This window comes from Tachyglossus aculeatus, chromosome X1 (assembly GCF_015852505.1).
Source record: "Tachyglossus aculeatus isolate mTacAcu1 chromosome X1, mTacAcu1.pri, whole genome shotgun sequence".
Classification (NCBI taxonomy): Eukaryota; Metazoa; Chordata; class Mammalia; order Monotremata; family Tachyglossidae; genus Tachyglossus; species Tachyglossus aculeatus.
This window is the reverse complement of record NC_052101.1, coordinates 88962879-88985139: the sequence shown is the minus strand read 5'-3', so window position 1 is coordinate 88985139 and position 22261 is coordinate 88962879. Positions and strand designations below refer to the sequence as shown.

The 22261-nt window shown below is 44.4% G+C and overlaps 1 protein-coding gene across 4 annotated transcripts in view; it reads right to left on the bottom strand.

Moving 5' to 3' along the window:
• IP6K1 (inositol hexakisphosphate kinase 1) overlaps positions 1 to 22261 on the bottom strand; it is an 84239-nt gene that overhangs the window by 51917 nt on the left and 10061 nt on the right. For 3 of the 4 annotated variants that reach the window (XR_005447740.1, XM_038740700.1, XM_038740701.1), the window contains exons 2-3: positions 13161 to 13359; positions 6662 to 6791 (exon numbers count right to left, since the gene is read on the bottom strand). The gene's annotated coding sequence lies outside the window, so the exon portion shown is untranslated. The remainder of the gene's footprint in view (positions 1 to 6661; positions 6792 to 13160; positions 13360 to 22261) is intronic. The other variant, XM_038740702.1, reaches the window with a different exon arrangement.

Below are 22261 nucleotides of genomic sequence, written 5' to 3'. Positions count from 1 at the left end.
GTCCAGAAAACGGAACACTGCAATCAACAGATTTGGCACAATTCCCTCCTATTAAACTGTAAGATCCTTGAGGGTAAGGATCAGGTTTATTACTAAAATGTCCTCAAGTTCCCAACACAGATCTCTGCATCTTATGGGTGCTGAAGAACTAATACTGACTGACCCCACTCCCCGTCTTATTTGGGCTTTGTCTCAATTACATGCTCAACCTCGGAACAAGGGGGGGGGGGGGGGGGGGGGGGGGGTGTGTGTGTGTGTGTGTGTGTGTGTGTGTGTGTGTGTGTGTGTGTGTGTGTGTGTGTGTGTGTGTGTGTGTGTGTGTGTGTGTGTGTGTGTGTGTGTGTGTGTGTGTGTGTGTGTGTGTGTGTGTGTGTGTTTCTTTAAAGTGCCTTCTGTGGTCTGTAAGCCCAAAAGTGTTCACCAATCAACTCAAGACATCAGCTACAAGGAGAGAAGTGCTTATTACACTTGTTAGAATTAGTCTAAACAATTTGGCAGGGTCTAGTGAGTTTTTAAGCTCTTGGACTTCAGAATGGAGAGGGCAAAACGGCCACCAGGAGAGTCCCTCAATTGGAAGTGGGAAAGACCAAGGAAGGGACCAGGAACCTAACAGGGTGGATACGGGTGATGTCTCATGCTTCTGTGGTACTTCCCCATATGCTTAGCACAGTTCTTTGCACTCCATTACTAAAACTTCCACTACTACCACTAATGTCACTACTACTCCTTGGCTGAAGAAGAAAAATAATCACCATAGTGACTCTTACCCTTTTTTTCTACCAAACTTCCTTCCGACCCCACCCAAGAAGAGGCCCATTACTTAATTTTGTCTGATGATTAAATGTATTAATATTCTCTAAAAAATTTCCGCTTCAGTAAATCACAAGATTGAATTTAAACATTAAAATCTAGACTAAATTCTGAAACCCCAAACAGTGCCAGAAGTGGTTCTTCAGGTCATTTTGCATAATACATCCCACTCTACTATTGAGACGGGACCCTAATATGCAAATATGCAACCATGGTAGATTAATGACGGCTACAACAAAGAAGCAGGCTGTAAGTCTGTCCTCTCAAACATCATTACATATAGTTGCCCGTCCCGCTCAAGGGAGATGCCAGTGACAATGAATATTGCATATGGCTGAAAAGGCCGATGCAGGCCCCCGCAGCTCTGACTACACTGTTCACAAACGATGGCTGTCCTTCGTTGTGCTAGCATTTCATTCATTCATTCATTCAATTGTGTTTACTGAGCGCTTACTGTGTGCATAACACTGTACTAAGCGCTTGGGAAGTACAAGTTGGCAACATATAAAGACGGTCCCTACCCAAAAACGGGCTCACAGTCTAGAAGCATGTTTGCCGTTTGCCAGGACTGGCACTAGTTATGCTCTTGCCTCCTCCTCTCACTACCAAAGCTCCTACCTGAAAAGAGCCGCACCTTTCTTGAGTGCAGTGTGCCACGCTGATCTATCTGTGGCAAGTGACTCTATTTTCCTCTTCGGTGTATCCCTGAACCGTTTCCTCTGTCCTCCTCGCTTTAACTTTCCATTTCAGATCACCAGAGAGCAGCCGTTTGGATAAGCTGCTCTCATCCGTTCTTCTCGCGTCTCCCATCCCAACAAGGCTGTGTCGGGTTGAGCCATGCTTCAATGCTAGGAGGCAGACTGTGTTCCAGAATTTCATCACCTGAGATCCTGTCTTGCCATCTGATGTGGAGGCTGGCGTCGACGGAACTGCTCAAAGATCCAGATGTGGTGTCCAAGTGGTTGGACGGCACCACAGCTGCTGCCCCACTCTGACAACCTCTCAAAGGACGTGCTGGCCTTCTTGAGTCAACTTTCTACTTCATCTACTGTTGCATTGTCGCTCAGTATGCTGCCTAGGTAATCAGTCCATCAGGTAATCAATCCAATGGTATGGATTGAGTGCTTACTGTGTGCACAGCACAGTTCTAAGTCTTTGAGAGAGTATAATACAAGAGTTGGTAGACACGATCGCTGCCCTCCAAGGGCTTACTTACAATCAATCTAGCAGGTAACAGAATTCTGTGACAGCGCTTAGCTCTGGGTTGTCAAATATGAATTTGGGGTTGTGTGGATCTATCAATCAATGAATGGCATTTATTGAGCGCTTACTCTATGTGCTGCTTAGAGAAGCAGCGTGACTCAATGGAAAGAGTGCGGGCTTTGGAGTCAGAGGTTGTGGGTTCAAACCCCAGCTCCGCCAGTTGTCAGCTGTGTGACTTTGGGAAAGTCACTTAACTTCTCTGGGCCTCAGTTACCTCATTTGTAAAATGGGGATTAAGACTGTGAGCCCCCCGTGGGACAACCTGATCACCGTGTAACCTCCCCAGCGCTTAGAACAGTGCTTTGCACATAGTAAGTGCTTAACAAATGCCATTATTATTATTATTATTATTATCATTATTTGCTTGGGAGAGTACCAGAGAGGAAATAGACAAGATCGCTGCCCCCAAGGAGCTTACAATCTAGCGGATGGCTAGATGCATGTCTTCCCTTGTGCAGGTTGACACACCACATCAGTTTTCTTTAAACTTAACAGCAGCCCATAACAGCTGGATGATTCAGTGAAATGGTTTACAAGCATCTGAATGCCTTCTGGGTCTGGGGCCTAAGGTACAGTCAGTCAGTTAATTGTATTTACTGAGCATTTACTGCGTGCAGAACACTGTACTAAGCCCTTGGGAGAGTACAAAATATAACACAATCCCTGCCCACAACAAGCTTACAGTCTAGTGGGCGGACAGGTACAGGCATCTGTAGACAGTAATTCTGGAATGACTTGTCTCTAGGACTTTTTGGATGACGCTCAAAGTCTACTGAGTTGGAAGAGTTCACCAGAGGTGCGGAAGCTCGTTCTAACACATTCTCCCCACCTCTAGACTGTGAGCTCCTTGTGAGCAGGGATTGTCTCTATTGCTGTATTGTACTTCCTAGCACTTAGTACAGTGCTCTGCTCACGGTAAGTGCTCAAAAAATGAATGAATGACTAACACTTACATCCAGGTTTCCCACTGCAGCTCCCAGCATGGTTGTGTAAAATAAATGGAAACATCCTTGCTTTGCTCCTCTGGCAATAGACTGCCCAGGGTACCCTAGGCTCTGACCCGGCCAGCCATACCATCACAATATAACCTCAGAACCTCGATGAACTTTTCAGGACAGCCACATTTTACTTAGCCAATGTGCTTGACCTGAACTCCTTGCTTTACCTCATTGGGAAGGGGAATGAACTGGACACAGTCATCTCCGGTTCTGACATGGCCAGTCCCCGACTCCTGCTCCCAATCCCTGCTCCTGCTCACCACCCTGTGTCCTCCCTCTCCCCTCCAACCCCCCAGGTCCAAAGAGCTGCTGAGATGGGAGGGAAGGGGGTTGGCCGGAGGCCGCATTCCTCTAGACTGTAAGCTCCTTGTGCGCAGGGAATGTAGCTACCAACTCCTTTGAATGGTACTCTCCCAAGCACTTGATACAGTGCTTGGCACACAGTAAGCACTCAATAAATAGAGAAGCAGTGTGGCCTCGTGGAAAGAGCACCGGCCTGGGAGTCAGGGGACCTGAGTTCTAATCCCGGCTCTGCTGAATGCTTGCTGTGTAACCTTGGGCAAGTCACTTACCTTCTCTGTGCCTAAGTTTCCTCAACTGTAAAATGGGGATTAAATACCTGTTTGCCCTCCTGCTTAGACTTCGGACCCCTTGCGGGACAGGGACTGTGTTCAACCTAACAAATTTGTACCTACTCCAGTACTTAGAACAGTGTTTGACACATAGTAAGTGCTTAACAAATATCATTTAAAAAAAACAAACTACCACTGATTGATTCCAGTGCCTGCCCTGTTCCCACCCATCCTTGGGCTCAGAGTCACTTCACCAAACCAATCGGGCATTATGGGCTGATAGTAAGTCTAAAGAAAACCAAGGTGGCATATCCCCTCGGCACCTGAGAAGCCATACACACAACCAAAAATTCATATTGGCAACAGAGAGCTAAAGGCTACCCCAGAATTCTGTAACCTAGGCAGCACACTAACCAATGCCACAACGTATTTATTTTATTTTGTCTATTTATTTTATTTTGTTAGTATGTTTGGTTTTGTTCTCTGTCTCCCCCTTTTAGACTGTGAGCCCACTGTTGGGTAGGGACTGTCTCTATATGTTACCAATTTGTACTTCCCAAGCGCTTAGTATAGTGCTCTGCACATAGTAAGCGCTCAACAAATACGATTGATGATGATGATGATGATGACAGACAAGGAAGTACAAAAATCGAGCTGAGAGGGCCAGCACATCCTTTGGAAGACTATCCAATGGAATGTAATGGCAGCATGGTTTCAGGTTCCAGATCAAGCTAAAAGTCTACAGAGCCGTAGTGCTGTCCAAACTTCTGTACGGCTGTGAGACCTGGACCCCACAGGTCTGGGAGTCAGGCGACCTGAGTTCTAATCCTGGCTCCACCACTTGCACAGTGTGTGACCTTGGGCAAGTCACTTAGTCTCGCTGTGCCTTGGCTTCCTCTTCTAAGGACTGAATACCTGGGGAATGTGCCTGTCAGACTGTTGTATTCTACTCTCCCAAACGCTTAGTACAGTGCTCTTCACAAAGTAAGCACTCAATAAATACAACTGACTGATTGATTGACTACCTGCTCTTCCTCCCTTTGAGACCATGAGCTCTGTGTAGGACAGGGACTGCATCCCCCCTGAATATCCTGTATCTAACCCAACATTAAGTACAGTGCTTGGCACACGGAAGTACTTAACAAATGCCACAGTAATAATAATTATTATTATTATTATTACCCATCCCTAAGCAGTTCCATCAGTGTCATTTACTGGTCATCCTCAATAACTAATGGCAAGATGAACATTGAAGTACTGGAACACAGTCAGTCTCCTAGCAACGAAGCCACATTCACCTCAACACAGGTACCCTGGGTGGGACACGTGAGGTGAACGAACCCAGCACGATACCCAAACAACTGCAGTACGGACAGCTGAAATTGAGAAACCGAAAGCAAAGAGGACAGGGAATGTTTTACACAGTGAGACAAAGTCTCAGACACTGTCCATCCCATCTGAAAATTGCAAGTCAATTGCTGGGGACAGACCTGCACAGTGTGCTGATATTGGGGAAAGGAGCAGCTCTTTGTGAAAAACAGCTTTGTAAGCAACCAGAGACAAAAAGACAAAAGGCAAAACAGCACCGGTGCTATAAACATCAAACCCAACAACACAACAAGGGACAGCCTTTTTGTGTGCAAGATTTGCCCAGGGCCATGGGTCCCCCTTTGGCCTTTTGAGTCACACAGACCTGCTCATACACGAATTTCACTGTCAGAGGTGACTTCTTTAAATATGACTATACCTATGAATATACCGTTTAGGGCAATACCCAGAGGTAAAAAAAGTTGATCAGGCTACATCTAATAATAATTACTCCTCCTTGAAAGAATTTATACAATGGCGCAGAGCACTTTACAAACATTCTCCAGTAATGCTGTGACTTGCTCTGTGTCCTTGGGCAAGTCTCTGCACCTCAGTTACCTCAGCTGTAAAATGGGGATTCAATACCTGTTCTCACACCTTAGACTGTGAGCCCCATATGGGACAGACAGGGAATGGGTTTGCTCCGATGCCCTGGTATCCACTCCAGTGTTTAGTACAGTGCTTGGATCTTAGTAGGTGCTTAACCACAATTATAACATTCCTATAATATTCTTCTGAAGCAGGTAGGATAAAGGTATTTGAAAGATTATGGAAATGTCTTACCCCCAAATCACCCTACCAGACCACAGACAGAACCCAAAAAATAACCTGCATTTTCTGCTTTCCATTTCTGGCAGTACTGATTCCTTCTAGTTGTGGTGGGGTGGCTGCTACTACTACCATATGATTTGACTGATTTAATTGGCTACATAGTAAAAGTAGCTGAGAGACATAAACCCACCCATGGCCTTTTTGGGGAAAAAAACTGTGTTTCTTGCATCCTCGGGTACCCCAGGTTATAATTTAGACAATATAGACAGGCTGGCCAAAAAAATAAAGCCTTACTGATATATGAGCTTAGAAATGGCTATTACAAATTACAGTAATTCAAGAAGCCCTTTATATATCTCTACACCACAATATGTACATAGTTATAAACAAATAAAAAGCATTATCATCCCCCTTATCCAGTCAAAGTGCCAAACCCCGATCACCTGATGGGCACTTCGAAATTCCTATGACCTGGTCACATCTTTGGAAATAGGAAGAGTCTTGAAAAAGAAATGCAATGGCAAGAACACTAATAATCTCTCTCCTCATTTCTCTACAGAGCCCCAGATATCCCCAGAAGCAGTTCTTGGGATCATTTCATGCACATTACATTCTACTGAGACTATGTGGGTGAAGCCTCTGGTGATGAGGCAGATATCTGCTGAAGTTTAAACACAGAGATGGAGGAGTTCACAAAAAATCAGTCTCCTTTCTAGCATGGGACACAGTCCTTTCCCAGCGGGGAGGGTTATGTTTGAACCAGGCAAATATCTTTATGTCTGGGGGGGACAACTTTAGATATCTCAAGTCAGAAAAAGGTTTAATGAGCTAGGAGGATAGAATCAGTGCAGTAAACAAAAACACAACGGGCAGGCAAACCTTTGATGGACGAGCCAATTTCTGATTAGGAAGAATTAGAGAAGGCCCAGATGTAGCCTCGTCCATGGCAGCATTTTGATAAGTCCAGGAGATGGAGGGAGTGTCTCAAAGTAGCTTACTATCGATTTACCTAGAGATGCAAGTGAAAAATGAAGTTTAGTGACTTGTCGGTTGGAAGAACCAGCTTTCCCAATATATTGCTCAATATTAAGTTTACTCTTCCCAATAACAGTAAGTCGAGCAGAATTTGAACAAGCATTAAAGGACGTGATGTCCGTAATTAGTAAATAACTGAAAAGAGAACATCTAGAGAACACTGAAACTAGAATCACCAAGCAACTTGTCTTTATTGCAAACGAATCAGACCCAGGAATTTGATAGCGAAAATTATAAGTTAACCAATAAAGGGAACGAGGAACAAATTTTATAATTTGACTCCAAAAAAATGTGATACATCTTGTCAGAAGAAACGGACAATAAGACCATCACATGGCTAAAGGATTAAACAAAATATTCCCCGTTATGAGAGGACTGACTTATCACAAGAAACGGGACTAAGCCAGCTGCTCTTAACATTTCTATTTATGCTCTAAAAGAGTAAAAATGTTAGCCAAGAACAGAGAGAACCTTAAACTAAAAACCCAAAGAAATATCAAATAATTTATAGGTCAGGATAGAGAAAAGAAAATTTTAATCATATCCATTATTATTCAACAGTCAGAAAAATCTGGAAAGTAGCAATGGTTTAAATATCTGGGGTTTAAAAAGTTTAATAATCTGAAATGGCAGTAAAAAAGAAATGAATGCTATTTTGAGAACAAAGAGCTACTATTTTTCAGGGGGTAGGTGATAATCCCTCTCTCCCTTACCACATTCTATAATGAATTCCCCCAAATGGAGACAGACTCACAAAAATGTCTACAATTAAGAACTGAGCAAAAAAAAAATGTTTAAGTGGAGAGAGCACTAGACTGGAAACATGGGAGAGAAGTAGTGTGACCTAGTGAAAAGAGCAGCACGGCCTGGAAGTCAGGGGACCTGGCTTTGAATCCCAGCTCTGCCACTTGTCTGCTGCATGACCTTGGGCAAGTCATTTCACTTCTCTGGGTCACAGTTTCTTAATTTATAAAATGGGGGAATTGATTCCTGTTCTCCCTCTTGCTTTGACTGGGAACCCCATGTGGGGCAGGGACTGCGTTTGACCTTTTTAGCTTGTATCTACAGCAGCGCTTAGTATAGTGCCTAGCATGCAGTGAACGCTTAACAAAACCCACTAAAAAAAAAAAAAAATGAGTCTAATTCCCAGTATTGCCAACTTGCTGCAGGCTCCAGACAAGTCATGGATAAAGCCCTAGCAGGACCCACCACAGTACAACCCCAGCCACAAGTTATCCGGGCATCCTTGACAAGGTGGCGGCGGCTACCCTTATTATCCGTTCAATGCAGCTGACCTTGCCCACGGGCAACCAGCACCCACACCACAATACTAATTATCAACTTTGCAGCCGGTACCTGTGGGTTGGGTCAAGTAAAGTCGGGTGGGCAGGCCTCGACTCAGATTCCCTAGGCCATATTCTTCACCTCTCACCACGAGCTCATTAACATCACCGTTCAATTTCAGAGATGCTATTTATCATCACTAAGAACATGCCGTTCCATTAGGCCAGCTGGGTGCTGTTGTGACCATAGAATTAAATCACTGCCCGTGCCCAGAGGGTTCAGAGCCTAAACCAGACAAACCAATCAGGCACGAATGCTGGAAAAATGAAGGAAAGGTGGGTGGACGAGGGAAGCTTCATGCCAAGAGACAATGAAAATGTGATCTGATATCGATACCCTCCACCAGCGGCCTGTCTCTTATCTAGCCGTTCTCTCCTCCTGCCAATTTCTCTAACTCTCAGCCAGTCATCCAAGTATTGAGAACATAAATAATAATAATAATAATGGCATTTGTTAAGCACCAAATCCTCAGCCTCCACAAGTGTGCTACCAGAGCAATGAGTACTCTGTAGGAGAGCTCTGGAACTGGTAACAGTGTGACCCAACTGTGAACCACAGAAATCTTCCGTAGTCCAGGAAGATTTTGATATGAAGAGGAGCAATCTCAAGGTCCAGGATCACAGGTAGTCCTTCCTCTTTATAATAATAATAATAATAACAATAAATAATGATAATAATATTTCTTAATCACTTATTATATGGCAAGCACTGTACTAAATGCAGACCCCACTTTCTCTCGCTCCATTACAGAAGACAGGTCACTTCAAATGTCCAGGTTCTCCAGGTTGGGATATGACATTTGTTTGCCCTATTCACTACCACCAGGAACGACCCCTGGACTCCCAAAGAGGAACCAGGATCCCTTTGTCCAGGAGGGCCAAGCCTCGCTTCTGAGGGTAATTAAACAGGAATTGGGGGATTCTATTTCTACATCTTTGTGATTCCCAAGAAATTAGGGGAAAAGAGACTCATCCTAGGCTGCAGAGATCTGAACCCCTTTGGTCTGGGAAAAAAATGGATGAAAAGCAAAAAAAAGCTTTTGAAATCCACCTAGACACTTGATGTAAATAGGACAGTAAAAACCAATCAAAAAGATAACGGCTACTTTTCTTTTCATCTACCCTAAGTGCAGGACCAAAACTAAGCTTCTAGAGGCCCCTTCCAGCTCTAGGATATTTAAGAGTAGTTTGGTCTTCCACTACCTGACGTGAAATATCTGTGCCAGATTCCAGGTCACATTAGCTTTGTGGAATCCCCAAGGCCCACTGAAGATGATCAGCCAGTTTGTTTACCAAGTTCTGTCAGAGAGGATGAAGGAAGAAGGAGGAAAAATGAACACTCATGTGGAGGTTACACATACAGACACACACACACACACACTCACTCCCTTCAGCAGTCAATAAAAAGGCAATTTAACACTTTAGTGACATTGAAAATGAAGTCTTAAAAAACATTTCAAACTTGGAAAGCCAGTGGGCCTCAATGAGGAACACAAATATCAGTGCTCCGCTTAAAAAAAAAATGCTGAGACAGTAATCCATCAGTGAAAATGGGAGTATATTAGCAACTTGTTTACTCTGCTGAGTGCACAACGGTGCAGCATCCAGCTATCACCCCATATCTCTGCTCCCATTCCTGTCCAAACTCCTTGAACGGATTGCATACACCTGCTTCCTCCACTTCCTCTCCTCCAACTCCCTTCTTGACCCTCAACAATCTGGTTTCTGCCCTCTTCACTCCAATGAGACTGCTCCCTCCAAGGTCACCAATGACTGCCTCCTTGCCAAATCTAACAGACTCTAACCTACTCCTCCTGGACCTCTCATTTGCCTTTGATACCGTGGACCACTCCCTTCTCTTGGAAATCCACTCTAACCTTGATTTTACTGCCACAGCGCTCTCCTGGTTCCTCCATCTCACTCTCTTTTGCAGGCTCTTCCTGTACCTCCTACCCTCCCCCCCAACTAATTGTGCATGGCCCTCAAGGCTCTTCTCTGGGTCTCTTTCACATCTCACTTTATACTCACTTCCTCTGGGAGCTCTTCTATTCCCAAGGCTTAAACTACCACCTCTATGAAGACGAATTCCAAGTTTATCTTGCTAGCCCCAACCTCTCACCTCCACTACTGTCGAGTATTTCTTCTTGACCCCAAGACACTCCACATGGATATACGCCCTGGTCTCTCTAGGTCAATATGTCCAAAATTGAACACCTCATCTTCCCTCCCAAATCCTCTCCTCCTCTTAACTTTCCCATCACAGCTGATACCACCACTACCGTCAGCATTATCCTCCACTCCATCCTCTCTTTCAACTTACGTATTCAGTCTGTCACTACGTCCTCTTGGTTTTTCCTCCACAACATTCCCCAGATTCACCCCTTCCTCTCCACCCAAGCGGCAATCACGCTGGTCCAGGCACTTAGCAGATGCTGGCTTTACTACTGCATCACCATCCTTGTTGATCTACCGACCTTCAGTTTCTCCCCTCTCCAGTCCATGCTTCACTCTACTGCCCGGATCAATTTCCTAAAATTTCATTCTGCACACATCCCCCAACTTCTCAAAAACTTTAGGCGGTTATCCATTCTGTGTCAAGCAGAAACTCCTGGCCACTGGCTTTAAGGCACTCGATCAGCTCCCTCTCCCTCTCCCCCACTGACTTAACTACTCTCTTCTCCAACTATGCCCCAGCTTGCACTCTTTGTTCTTCTCAAGTTCATCTTCTTACTAGGCCTCACTCTCATCTCTCCGGCCTCCAACCCCTTGCTCAGAATCATAACTACGTTTATTCACGAAAACCAAAGGCCTAGATCGTAAACTCCTTCGGGGCAGGAAATGTGTATTTTGCTTCTGTCATACTTAATAGAGTGCAGTGTGCGTAGTAGTAGTAGTAATAATGGTAATGCAATGCACTCAGTAGGTGCTCAATACCGTTACTACTACTACTAACCACTACTATGCAGAATATCACTGCTTCTTTAAAAGAGGCGGCACTGGCTCTAAGACTTTCAATCAGCTCCCTCCCTCCTCCCCCACTAAACTCACTTCACTCCTTTCAAGCCAACCTTCTCACTGTGCCTCATTCTCACCTTTCTTGCCTCTGACCTCTTGTTCACACCTTCCCTTCAGGTGGGAACTCCCTCCCACTTCCCCTGCTCTCCCCATCTTTGAGGGCCTTCTGAAATTGCTGCTCCTCCAGGAGCTCTTCCCTGATTAATCCCTCATCTCACCACCCTACCCGCTCGCCCACCCCCCAATCCTACCTCTTCAGCACTTCTGCATCAGCTCCACACTTGGGCACTCAACCCCACCCTTCTGGTAGCTTCCAAATACCCGTAATTTATTCTGTCACGATTGCAAACTCTTTGAAAGCAGGGATCCGAAGACACAGGCAGGAGTTTCTGTTTGATGTGGAGAGGAATGGGCAACCATTGGAGGTATTTACTGAATGTAAAGCACTGTAAAAAGTGCTTGGCAGAGTACATCAGACACAGGGTTCCTGTCCTGAAGGAGTTTATAATCTAAAGTGGGAGACAGACGGACAAAAATGATTTACAAACAGTGAGGGAAGAATCAGGAAGGAACCGGTAGAAGTATGACTACTTCTGGATGGAACAGCTGAAGAGATGACTGAATACACAATCAGCCATACATATGTACATGACTGCTGAGGGTGGGCATAAAATACCTAAGTGCCACGGGTGGCTTTCAGGTTGATATGACTGGAGTATTGTGAATTAATTGGGTCAGACTTCCTGAATGAGACCCGATCTGAGCCTGAAAGTCAGGAGACCTGTGTTCTAGTCTCGGTTCTGCCACTGGCCTGCTGTGGGGCCTTTGGCAAGGCACTCAACTTCTCTGGGCCTCAGTTTTCTCATCCGTAAAATGGAGATAAAATATCTGTTCCCCCTCCCTCTTAGAATGTGCGTCTCCTCGGGGACAGGGACTATGCCCAATCTGATTATCTTTTACCTACCTCAGTGCCTAGCATGGTGCTTGGCACATACTGAGGGCTTAATAAATACCACCCTTATTAAGGTGAACTAAGAAGGAGCAAAGAGTGGAAGCTGGGGAATAGCCAGTGGAGAAAGTGCAAGGATAAGCTTGCCTGCTTTCCCCTTCACTCAGCAGCTGGGAGATTGGGAAGGAGAGTGGGGTTCAAACCCACACAGCATTCTTAAACCTCTGTGCTCCAGGCCCAAAATGCCCTCTGGGAATTCACTAAGCCCATCCGCCTGGACATGGGACTCTAAACACTCAAGACAGCAGGAGCCAGGGAAGTTGGTGGATCCAGGTCAGGCAGAGTCACCAGCTTAACCAGGATGGTCCCAATCCTAGGATGCTTCTGCATGGTTTTCTAAAATTGCCCAGGACAGGCTGATGGAGAACGTGAGCTCAACCTACTGGCATCCCTCTGTGGATCATAAAGACAGGGAGATTGCCCTGTTCATCCCTCCAGGGCTCCATTTTCATTTCTACCCTTCCGGCCCCCACAGCCACACTCACACATACTTCAAAAAGAAACCCAGCACTATCATTAAAAGGAATAAGTGACTGCAGAGATCAGGGTGATGGTGCCCAGATCGGCCCCAAGGCACAAGCCTGTTCTCTACCATCTTACTATTATTATTAATAATAATAATTGTTGAACGCTTCCTATGTGCCAAGCACTGTACTAAATGCTGGGGTAGATACCAAATAATCAGGTTGGACACAGTCCCTGTCCACATAGGGCTCATAGTCTAAGTAGGAAGGCGTATAATTTATTCAGATGTGTGGACAGTAGCTTGCCAATTTAAATACTATAATAAAGCAATGGGTACTCTCTTGATGTGCTTGAATAATAATAATATTATTAAAATAAAAATAGGAACAATAATAACATCGGCATCTTCCACCACCACACTCTTGCTGCGGCAGTATCATTGGAACCCGACCACCGGATCAGCACCAAGGTCTCCAATTTGACTCCCGTTGAATCAGCAACGATTTCTTACCTGGCTGCCTTGGAGCAACTGGTAATGGTAGAGACAGAATCTTTCTTTAGCTGAATCCTCTGTGGTCGGGCTGATGGGCTTGGGGTAAGACAGTAACCTCTGCATGGTTTTCATCAAACGAGGTAGGGTCTGCTGGCGCTGAGCAGCATCTGCGGTGAAATGCTTTTGTGGGTTCACGTGGGCCTTGTTTAGTCTCTCACTGGAAGTGAAGGAAGATTCCAGGAGTCGGTGTGGGGACGGGAGAGTAAGACGACTTGGGGTAACATAGGAGGAGGTTGATGGGTCAGTCTATACTACCCACTGCTGCACGGATCATCGTCCTGAAGCATCGCTCTGGGCTCATCTCTCCACTCTGCCAACAGCTACCCATCTCCCTCCACAACAAGAAGAAACTCCTTACCCTTGGGCTTCAGGGCCTTCCACCTGCTTTCTCCTCCTCCTTTCCCCTTCAGTTCTTCTCAGCCACTACACCCCAGCTCACACTTGTCATCCTCACAGACTCACTTGATTTTACCTTGTTCTCGACCCTCCCGCCATCAAACTCTTGCTCACGCTGCTCCCCCAGCCTGAAACTCCCTTCCCCCGTCAAATCTGCTACACCGCAGCTCTCCCCATCTTGCCCTAAGGACCCCACTTCCTCCAAGACGCCGTCCCTGACTGATTCACCACACCCCAGTCGCATCAACCCACCACTGGTTTTGCCAAATATATTTCATTCCTATCCTCAGCACTTACGTACCTATTTTTATTTTTATTTGTATGTGAAATTACTGATTCAGCTACTTCATTACCTCATCTGTAAAAAGGGGATGAAGACTGTGAGCCCCACATAGGACAAGCTGATTACTACCCCAGAGCTTAGAACAGTGCTTGGCACATAGTAAGCACTTAAATACCTTCATTATTATTATTATTATTATTATTATTATTATTATTATTATCCTGATACTATGATATCCTACACTGCTACTACAATACTGTGCTATCCTTATTCTTCCTCCAGCTTCCACTATTTGTACATAATTTTTGTCGGCTTGTCCTCACTATTAGACTGTAAGTTCCTGGGGGAGAGTCTTAAGTGGTTAGCAGATTCCTTCGCACTCAGAAAGGGCTCTCTGTAATAACATTGTGAGCCCAAACAAAGCTTTGTTGCCATCTTGTGGTTTTTTTCCTCACCCCACCGCCAATGAAAGGTTAATTCAGTGAAAATTCTCTAACATTTATCACTTTCTGGGCCTATGGTTGAAGGTGCGATTTTCGCCCCTTGTTTAAAGTGACTTCCCATTTAAAATTTGACTCAATTCCCTTAACTGCGGTTAAGTCACTGCACATGGGCTCCTGAACATTTGCAGAGTAGGAAACAGTCCTCCCAACCCCTAAGAGGATGTACGCTAGAATTCCAATTGCACAATACTACGATTGTCTTATCAAAGTCATTTTATTACGCTTCTATGGAAAATATAATGTACACCTTGCACAATAGCGGTGAGACAAAGACAGCAATTGCAAAACAGATCAATACAACTCAAGATATTTGACTGGCAAAAATTTGCTTTAAATTTCCACTCTGCTTGCTGCTTTGCCACTGAACCATGGAGCCAACCTGCCTTAGGGAGGGTTTTTTTTTTTTTAATTTATGTTATGATGTTCCCCACTGAATAAATTTCATTGTACTCTTCCCCAAACAGGAACTACAACTTTTCCAAATCCATAATCGCATTCAGAATCATGTTTTTCATACTGAAACATCATACTTTAAAAAAAGGTATACATGGCATGGAATAATCTCAAAAATGTAGCTAATTGAACCTTGAAAAGTTAGGTCCCCTAGGGAGGAAAGTGAAAAGGCAAAGTCTGAAGATTAAATCAAATTGTCAGATAGAATTAAAGTAACTCAGCTGTGGCATCAAGAAGTAAATTCCAAAGAATATGAGATATAATGATGACAATTATAATAATTGTAGAGTTTGATAAGCATTTACTGTGTCCCAAGCACTGTACTAAGCACTGCAGTAGATATGATATAAACAGATCGGACACAGTCCCTGTCCTACCCAGAGCTCACGGTGTAAGAGGGCGGAAGAACAGGTATTTAACCCCTATTTTACAGATGAGGAAACTGAGGCCTAGTGAAATGACTTGCCCATGGTCACATGGCAGGTAAGTGGCAGGGCGGGGATTAGAACCCAGATCTGCTGACGCCCCAGACTGGTGTTCTTTTTACAAGGCTACACAGAACAAACATGATAAAAACTATTATAGTGTAAAATATGACAGAAGAATTTAAAATGTGTAATAGACACAATCGTGGTACGATACTTTCTTACCAGTGGGGCTCTCTGCAGATTACTGTCAAGATTTAAAATACTGCAACCAAGTATTGAGCACCAGAGTGCTAAGCACTGAACTAAGCACTTGGAAAAGTACGACAAAAAGACACACATATCCTGCTGACAAGGAGCTTACAATGTAATGGGGGGCGAGAGTGGGGGCGAAGATGAAACAGACAAAAATGATTTACAAATAGTGGAAACAGGATGAAGAAAAGATAGCATTTAGATCAAGTATTTTTCCCCTCCTAAAAAGTGCCAAGGACAAATATTTTCATTTTTCATAACAATATTCCCAGTTGGTAGATGGGAGCAAGCATTTCATGAGAAGGATAGATGAGGCACAGAAAATGGAAGCACAAGCCCAAACCTGTATAGCAATTTGGACCTGGGATCCAGTGTCCAATTCCACCACATTACTAAAAAGAAAAGTCTAACTGTTTAAACGACAAACTCCACTTCCTCCTCATTTAACATCCCCAACGTCCCTCTTCCCTCAACCTTTGAGAAATTCTACTCCACTGCGGCAACTAAAACTGGCAAAAGCACCAAGGGCCCCAAGCAAACTTGGCCTCTCCAAATTGTATGAGTGACAGGTAAACATCTTAGGCCAATCATAAACCCTATTGCCCTTAGAGCTCCCACTAACTTCAACCAAGAAATGTAAGAGAACAGGAAAAGTCACCCAGCTGTGACCCAGAGACGACACTCACATTTCCCTGGCCCGTACCCCGTACGATCTAACAATAAAATGTCAATGTGATTAAGGAGAAGTGCTGTTCCTGGAGAATTAGTCCCCGGTGCATAATAATAATAACAACATCATGACCATCTTCATCAACGCTTAAATATGCAATGAGAGCGATGCCAGTGCTCACATGAGCAGCAGCCTGAAGCTCCAGACACAGACCATGGGATGGCAGGTCCAGAGGTGGCGGCATGAGGAACTGCCAAGTTCAGGCAGAAGATGCTGGGGTTGAACTCTGGCTAGCCCCTGCACAAATTAAGCATCAGCTCCCACTTGGTTAGAAACAACATCTGCAACTAGGTGACTTAACAGAATTAAGTGTGTTTTTAGCCATGCATCTCGGATGCCTGGGGACAGACCAAGAGGGGGAAATAAAGGTGCCCGAAGGAGGACTAACTGATGAGGCTGGAAAAGATTTCCTCGGGCATTTGACCACAGAGGGAACTGTAAAATTTGGATCACAGCATAAAACCTGCATCATAACTAACTTTTAGAAAGTGCGCTGTGGGCTGCAGGGCCAGAATTACACATAGGGGCTCCTCCCTTTCATCTTGACGTGACTTTTTGACTCTGGGGGTGGGAAAACGAGAGAAAAACCTTCAAGCCCCAACAGTCCCAGTATCATTTTGCCAATATACCAGTACCCACTATAACAAAGTCTTGATCCAGACAGTCCAGGAATTTGGGGAACTCCATACCCAGAGTCGCTCCCCAAATTACTGGGCTTCCAGGGGTGGAACTTCTTGGGCTTAGGGAGTTCCATCCCTGTGAGTAGCATTTCTCATCTCTCACGGAGAGCTTATTTGTTTAATTCCCCTCAGGTACTGTACTAGGGCTGATGTTCAATCCCTGTAGGGTCACATTTAAGAAGGCAATCAATCAATGGTATTTATTGAGTGCTTACTGGGTGCAGAGAGCTGAACCGAGAGCTTGGGAGAGAAGGATATAACAGAGTTGGTAGGCACATTCCCTGCCAACAATGCGCTTTCAGTGTAGAAGGGGAGACAGACACTAAAACACATCATGAATATTGTCCTAAGTGCAGTGGGGCTGAGGGAAAGTTCAGATGGGGCAGGGAGGAAAGCGGAGTGATGAGCTGGAACCTAAGTTATCAACTCTTCTATCTTTAGGGATTGGGTGTGCTATGGCTTCTCAATAAGAACAAATCCCCAGTCTATTAACCAAATGAGGAATCATGGAAATATCTACCCAAGCTCATTCCAACATAGGATCTCATCTTGGACTTGGATCAGGGTATTTGAGGAATTAATGGAAAACATCTGCTCTGTTCAAGGAATATGCTGGCAACAGGAAGGCTCCAGAATCAAAATGAGTTCTTGAACATTAGGGAGAAGATAAAATGTTTATTATTATTATTAATAATAATAATAATAATAGCACTTGTTAAGCACTTACTATGTGCAAAGCACTGTTCTAAGTGCTGGGGGGGCACAAGGTGATCAGTTTGTCCCACGTGGGGCTCACAGTCTTAATCCCCATTTTACAGATGAGGTAACTGAGGCTCAGAGAAGTTAAGTGACTTGCCCAAGGGCACACAGCAGACATGTGGGGGAGCCAGGATTCGAACCCATGACCTCTGACTCCAAAGCCCGGGCTCTTTCCATTGAGCCACGCTGCTTCTCAATAATAATAATTTCAATAATTTCACTATCTCTACAGTTAGACATGAAGATGTGATTATTTGCAACACCCCAAATGCTCTTCTCTAAAGAACAGGGGGCTCTAATTAATCCTCAAAATTTATTAAGTATTTTGCTAAGAACAGCCTATAAAAAAAAATAGGTTCCCAACACTTTTCATATGTGCCGCTTGCCACAGTAACAATGAATCTAATTCAGTATTCCGAAGAAGTTCAATACCATACCAAGAGCAGTATCTTCTATTTTAAACTAATCCTTACTTTTTTTCAGGCCCTTTGCATATATTCTAAATCCCATGGCTGCTTGAGGATAAGATGGGGGACAGTTACTCACACTTTACAAGTGGGCATATTAAACTTTGAGAGGTGACGAGAAACAGAAACCCGCCTCTCAACGGTCTAAGAACCGAGACTCAAATCATCAGTGGTATTTACTGAGTGCTTACTGTGTGCAGAGCACCATACTAAGTGTTCAAATGCAAATTCCCATCCAAATATACTAGAGGACAGAATCTTTCATGATTACTTTTGTGAGGTTTTTTGGTCTCAATGAATTCAGTTTTGTATTAAGAACATAATTGGGTCCTATTTGTTTTTTAATGAAATGCTCTAGAACATAATCCTTAGGACTTCCCTCTAACCCCACAACCCCCTACATGTAGCAAAGGAGTTTTTCCAAAGAAATCTGTGGGGAAGGAATGTGACCAAAACTTATGTACAAACTTGTTGTGCAGTAAGACCTGGATGGAGCTCAGGAATCAGCAATGAAAACATTTTACACCCCTTCCCTTCATACTTTATCACACATGAAAATGAGAGGATTCAAGAACAATAACTGAGAACATTTCTATTAATATCTGTCTCCCCCTCTACACTGTAAGCTCCTTGGGGGCAGGAAATGTGCCTACCAACTCTGTTGTACTCTCCCAAGACCTTAGCACAGTGCTCAGCACATGTAAGCATTCATTAAATACCACTGACTGATGGATAACAGTACCTGAGAGATTTATCTCAGGAATAAAGGAGAAGAGGGGTGCAAAAAAAGAACCCAGAAGTTTATATTTCAATCAATCAATTAATGGTATTTATTGAGCTCTGTGCACAGAGCATTGTACTAAGCATTTGGAAATGAATAGAAAAAACAGCAACCCCCCCCCCCCCAAAAAAAAACACAGAGTTGGTAGACACATTCCCTGACCACACGAGCTTACGGTATAGAGGGGAAGACAGATATTAATATGCACAAATCATTTATAGATACGTACGTAAGTGCTGTGGGGTTGAGGGTGTGGCAAATACCAAGTGCTCAGAGGGCACAGATCCAAGTGCCTAGATGACACAGAAGGGAGAGGGAGCCAGGGAAAAGTGGGGTACAGATAGGAGAGTCTCCAACTTCCCTCAGTTACCCTTGGGAACATCTCTCTCAGAATGATGAGATTTCCAGCATGGGATCAGAGGCTCTTGGCTGCCTGAGATTTTTTGCCCCTTCCCTCTTATAGCCTCGTGCCATGTAATAAAAGGGCGAGAGAACGTGGGCTGCCCCTTCACTCTCTGGCAGAGAGCTCTCAGATTGGGGGAATCCAAGAGAAAGAAAGAAAGAAAACCTACTTTGATTTGGAAGGGAAGGTAGGAGGAAAGAGCTGGAAAAACCTTCTTCAGCAGGAGAGAGAGGTGGGGATTGCTTAGCTGGAACCACCGAGAAACCCCGGTCAAAGGGAAGAGTTCGCTTACCTAGTTAGGAAAAAGCCTCTCTTCTGGCGCCAGCCAGCAGGGAAGTTGGAAATGATCCGGAGACCAGACCAGAGGAGGAGTTAATCCCATATGCGGGACTGATGGCTACCCACTTTTGAAGAGGAGATTCTCATGGAGCAGGTGAACTCCAAGACTACGTGTTCGGATAATGTTTCTATTACTACACAATTAGCCAGGACCTTTTCTCTGACAGTTAAAAGTGATACTGATACCAAAGCATGGAGCAAAATTACAGAAATGCCCAAATTCCTCCTCCATCTCCCACCCAACTTGACTTTTTTTTTTTCCTCCATCCAACTTGAATTCATCCAACTTGAATAACTCCTTTTCCCAACTCTAAAACAGGAAAATGACCATCCTGGTAAACTACCTCTGTCCGGCTCAAGTTTCATCAGCTTCATAGAGACCCTACTAATCTCTCAAGACTCTGGGGACATGGTAATAAGGGAGTTCCAATACATCAAGCCGCTCGTCAACTTGACAGTAAATAAATAAAATAAAAGGCTCTACTTGGGTTTATCTTATTTCAGATACAACCATTGCTCTAGGGACTCCAGGGGCAGGCTTAAAAAATTAAAGACTCTAAATGCAAAATCTAAAATTCCTCATGAGAAAAAAAAGTCAGGGATACCTCTGAGAGAGGCATATGTGGGGGGGGGGGGGGCGGGGGGCGGGGAGAATCTCATCAACAGCAAACTCCAGCTTTGTCCAAGTTAGAAGAAAAGCACAGTAGAAAACCCCCTGCATACAGTTCCTTAATGTTCAACCTGAAAACCGTTGCCAGGGCACTTGGGAGGATTTTAATTACGACAGGAGAAATGGTTAAAACAATCAGGGTCAAGCTACTTCAGATTTTAAACACTAAAGTCAACACTTTCAGAGTGCCCTTGAGCACGAAATGAAAGCCACTGCCGAATCTATATGACAGATGAAATATGTTCCATTTGCTCAACAACCTGAAACAGATGGGCCAACTGCCCTTTCTGTCAAAAGGTAGCTCCACACAGAGTAGAACTCTGCACAGTCTTGGGAAAGCCCGGGGCTCCAAAGCCTTCAGGGCCCAGTTGGCACAAAACCGAACGAGAGTGGGCTCAGGGATCTACCTGACCCCCTCATTTCGGGTAGAGGCACCAGCCCAGAAATGGATTTCCAGCCACCACAGCTGGTACTCAATGGTAGTGGGCATAGGCAGCCCCAGCTTTCTGGCCTGTCTTCCAAGGCTCCCATGTAGATCAATTTTAAGTGTTCCCGCTGGAAGTTACAAGGACACAAATCACCACAGTGAAGTCTACATCAGATAAAAGGTCACCTTCTTGGTGATAAATGTTGATGATAAAAGAAACCCCTAACTCTTATCTCTCATTAGGAATTCAGTAGCACTGAAAGACTGCAAAGTTCAGTCAAACCGGTTTCCTCACTTGAGCTAACCAGAATCTCCTCTGCCACAGTAACTAGTGGCTACCATCAACCTACTAAGATTATTTATTAAAACTCCACTCCCTCATTTCCCATTTCTCCTACTCCTTCTCCTTCACCCTTGCCATCGGATCTGTACCCTTAAGGCACCTGAGTCACCCTTCCCTCAGCCCCACAGCACTTATATCGTCATTTACTTTAATGTCCGTCTCTCTCTCTCTAGACTGTAAGCTCCTTGCAGTCAGGGAACGAGTACAATGCTCTGCACACAGTGAGCGCTCAATAAGTACCACTGATTGATTGATTACCACTCTGTAGTATTCTCTGAATCAAATACAAACCTCGGAATTTGGTCCTCAATATTCTCCCCCACCAGGGAGTGATAGTGATCAAGCTGCCAATGCACCTCAGCCCACACTCTTATAGCATTTCACTCAGTCCTCTGAGCCTTTGTCCCTGATTTTTGGAACAACATCCCTGTTCCTAGTCACCCTAGCCCGGTTCTCCCTTCTCTGTGCCATAACTAATACCCACCATCCTCCAGGAAGCTCTAATGTCTTCCAGTGTCCCACTTGCCATGACTTGCTCCATCCCCTTAACTCTCTATCCATACATATACACTGGAAAATTAGATATAAAATAATGACACTTCACTGTGAATGTCTTACAGTTGCTGAACTGTAGTATCTAGCTTCTGGCTCACAGCTCTACATAGTAATGCTAGGCTGGCTTGTAGATGCTTTGAAAAATTTCCTAATTTGGTATGTAATGGAAGCTTAAGGAAGCAATGGCCTCACTGAGAGAGTGTTGGAGAAAACTAATTTCTCCACCGCCCCCCACCCCCATTTTTTGTTTTGCTTTTCAACACCAATCAAATCAAGAATATTTATTGAGCACCTGCTGTGTGCAGAGCACTGCCCTAAGTGCCTGGGAAGAAAAAGCTCTGATCCTTGCCTTTGAGGAGTTTACAATCTAATTATATTGTTATATTGTACTCTCCCAAGTGCTGAGTACAATGCTCTGCACACAGTAAGCGCTCAATAAATAGGATTGGCTGACTGTGTGTACAAATAAGAAGGTTCCCTTCCAACAGAATTGAGCCACATTGTTGGGTAGGTTTCTATGTTTTTAAATGGTCTTTTAATGGTCTTCTCCAGTCAGGTGGAAGAATCTCGAGAAAGTATCACCCTTGGAC